This window comes from Octopus bimaculoides, chromosome 22 (assembly GCF_046866305.1).
Source record: "Octopus bimaculoides isolate indiv1 chromosome 22, ASM4686630v1, whole genome shotgun sequence".
NCBI lineage: Eukaryota > Metazoa > Mollusca > Cephalopoda > Octopoda > Octopodidae > Octopus > Octopus bimaculoides.
The window spans coordinates 4,930,395-4,934,290 of record NC_142949.1 but is presented as its reverse complement, the minus strand read 5'-3'; the positions used below and the strand labels follow the sequence as shown (position 1 = coordinate 4,934,290).

At 30.5% G+C, this 3,896-nt stretch overlaps 1 non-coding gene across 1 annotated transcript; it reads right to left on the bottom strand.

Annotated features, from left to right (window-relative positions):
• Nucleotides 1–3,584: 3,584 nt before the first annotated feature.
• On the bottom strand, nucleotides 3,585–3,666 carry Trnas-aga (transfer RNA serine (anticodon AGA)). Its single transcript has one exon. It is a non-coding gene; the product is annotated as a tRNA-Ser (tRNA).
• Between the last annotated feature and the right edge of the window lie 230 nt (nucleotides 3,667–3,896).

Genomic DNA, 3,896 nt, shown 5'->3' with positions numbered 1-3,896 from the left:
ACTTAAAAATATTTTGCCTACCATAATGAGTCTACAGGAAAAGTTTTTTCCCTTTCAGTGTGAAGTTAATTTCGGAGAATTTTCTCATTATGCAACATTTTAGGTATTTATACCCTAAAACCCCGAATATCTCAAGAGCTATTGGTCCGATTTACACGAAACTTGTTTTATTCCGTTCGTATTCACATTTTTTGGGTCTCTTTAATTTCAAAGTATTTCCCCATTATGCGCCAGTTTGGCTGTGTAACATTGCAAGTAAGCAAGATTAATAGTATATAGATTATTAGAAAATAATCTAATAATCTAAATAATCTATGCATAAAATAGTCTGCATATTAACACACAAATGAAATAAAGTGCCTTGCTCAACACACACACAACCTGGTCTATGTATCGAAATTAGAACGTCACGATTGTAAGCCCGACGATGTAACCACTTAGCCAAGCGCCTTCACATATACGCACACAAACATCTCAAAAGCAATGACGTCAGAAAATAAAAGTCATCCGATATATTCAAATACTTAATCTAGTATTTAGTAGAAATGACTTGTGATAATACACCGATTTCAAATGTTGGAAGGACAGGAAGTTCGGGGGAACCCAGTGCGCAACAGGCACTTTAATGGACCCCGAAAGGATTAATATTAAAGTGAATCCCGGTGGGATTTGAACTCAGAAACTAAAGTCGGGTGAAATACTGTTGAGCATTTTGCCCAATGAACTTTTCAGTTTCGTTTACCAAATCAGCTCACAAGGCTTTGGTAGTCCCCGGGGTATAGTGGAAAACACATACCTGAGGTGCAACGAATTGGGACTGAACCCAGAAACATGTGTTTGGGAAGCAAGCTTCCTGCCACTCAGATTCTCGTCGTTGAAATTGGTTCAGCAGAAAGAGACTTCTTAGGAATACATTGTAATAATCAATAGAACTATTTTTATAATTCAGAAGGGAGGAAGATGAGGGGAAACATATACGTACATAATAGACATATATACGTACGTACATGAATGCAGATAATAATATACATTTGTATATGTTCAGAAAGACAGATACGCACACACATGCATGTGTTAAATATACGCACGCGCACGTGTGTATGTCACACACACACACACACACACATATATTGACATACATATATGTATACGAGCGTATATAAATACCAATACAGTAACATATATATATATTCATATATATATATATATATATATATATATATATATATATATATATATATATATATATATGCATACATTTATATATATATATAGATGTATAGATATATACATGCATATACATATTTAGATATATATATATATATATGTACATATATGTATATATATATATATATATATATATATATATATATATATATATATATATATATATATATATATATATACACACATGTTTACCTCGTATGATACCTGCAGCTGCACATAATACAAACAACGTAGCGTCAATCCAATGTATTTCCAACGATTCCATGCAGTCATAGCTACAGGGCGTTCTATATCTAAAATATCAAACAATGAGTTGATATTAATTACACATTTCACTGTACAGCATAGGAATTAAAGTCGGTAGCTTCTAGTCCAACAACACAGTAGAGGGAACCGTGTATCTACGTATGTATGTATATATACATATATATAATGCATTTATGTCTCTGTATGTGTGTCTGTGTTTCCCAATACACTATTTACACACTTTTACATGAATACTTTTATGTATATACATACACACAGGTACACACACACACACACACACACACATATATATATACATATATCTATATATGTACAATATATACATATATATATATATATATATATATATATATATATATATATATATATACACATATATACACATAGCAGCATATGTTATGCAAGGCACATATATTTTCTTGTAAGTAGATGTATATGTGTGTATACATGTCTATATATATATATATATATATATATATATATATATATATATATATATATATATATATATATATGTATATATATATATAAATATATATATATATATATATATATATATATATATATATATATATATATATATATATATATATATATATATATATATATACGTATACATGCATTTATACATGCACACATATGTACTTACCAATACAAGATATGTGGTCCACATATTCTTTTATGTAAACACATGCATACGTGTATATGTATGCATATATATATATATATATATATATATATATATATATATATATATAACATATATACACACACACATATATCTATACATACCTATTTATTTTACATAATGTATATATATTTTCATGTAAGTACATGTATATGTGTGTTTAGATAAACATATATATATATATATATATATATATATATATATATATATATATATATATATATATATATATATATATATATATATATATATATATATATATATATATATATATATATATATATATATATATATATATATATATATATTAATATGCAGGAATGCATGTATTTTCGTATTTCGTATTTTTATATGCATAATGGTTTGTTAATTACATGTTAGAGTTCCTTTCAACTCGTTGCCGTTCATAAATCGTGCAAGTTAAGTTGGTACACATTACATATTACAGCATGTCTGAGGAGGGGAAATAAAGACATCCGAATGAGATGAGTGCAGTTAATGTTCAGTTACGTTTTAAGTCATGATCAGGGAATTTGGAAAAGAGGTAATTATAGAGAGAAGTATATATGGAAAAGGAGTGTGCGTGTACGAAGAGGAGAGATAGAAGGTGAGAATGAGAGAGATAGAGAGAAGAGAGATTGAATGAAGGATATCTCCTGAAGAGCTGTGCGAAACAAGCGGAAACGTTACTGATCGATAGTGATTCGTATTAATGTTAAAATAAAAAGAAGCCCCGGAATATCAGGAAATCTCTGGCTTTGATCGTGGAGGAGTGAGAGAGAGAGAGAGAGAGGGGGGAGGGAGAGAGGGGAGAGATAGATAGATAGAGAGAGAGAGAGAGAGAGACAAACAGACAAAATGAGGGAGAGATAAGGAGAGAGATTGAGTGAGAGAGATTTGCAGACACACGTACAAACAAACATTTGCAGACAAACGGACAGATTTGGTTAGGCTTTGGTTATCAGGACGAAATATGGGGCAAATTCGAAAGATATAAGAAGGGAAAAGATGCAGAATCTGTGGATACCAAAGTTTATGTGTGAGTATTGATTAGCATCTCAATCGTGGAACTGCAGGATTGCCTACCTAAAATATGGAGATTGATATAATAGTAAACCAGTCCTCGATGTGTGGAGACCATAAGCAATCGAGGACCGCTTTGCTGAAGTATACATACATATATGTTCTTTCTTTTTCTCTCTTGCCAAATAAACAAACGCTCGTTCATTATTGTTCGTATTTCGGCTTATGCCCTTTGTCAGACAATGGTCATAAGATAAAATAAGAACAATAATAAACGAGTGCAGAATGAATATATATTGCGTATTTATTTATTTATTTATTTATGGGTTTCAGCCAAGTGGCTGTGGTCATGCTGGAGCACCACTGTGAAAGAATGTAGCGTCGCCGGTAGGATTCGAACCTACGCGGAGAGACCCCAATGGATTTCTAGTCCATCGCCTTAACCACTCGGCCACGACGACTCACTATATTTACTTGGTATGTTTACTTGGTAAGGAAAAAAAGAAGAAGAAAAGGGAATGTTCATCCTGTAATATAACACTGTCTGTTTCAACAAACGATTTCACATCTCGATTCTTACAAAACAAATTTATGAACTTGCATATATATATATATATATATATATATATATATATATATATATATATATATATATAACTATACATCAATGACTACTGTATAAAGTATATTA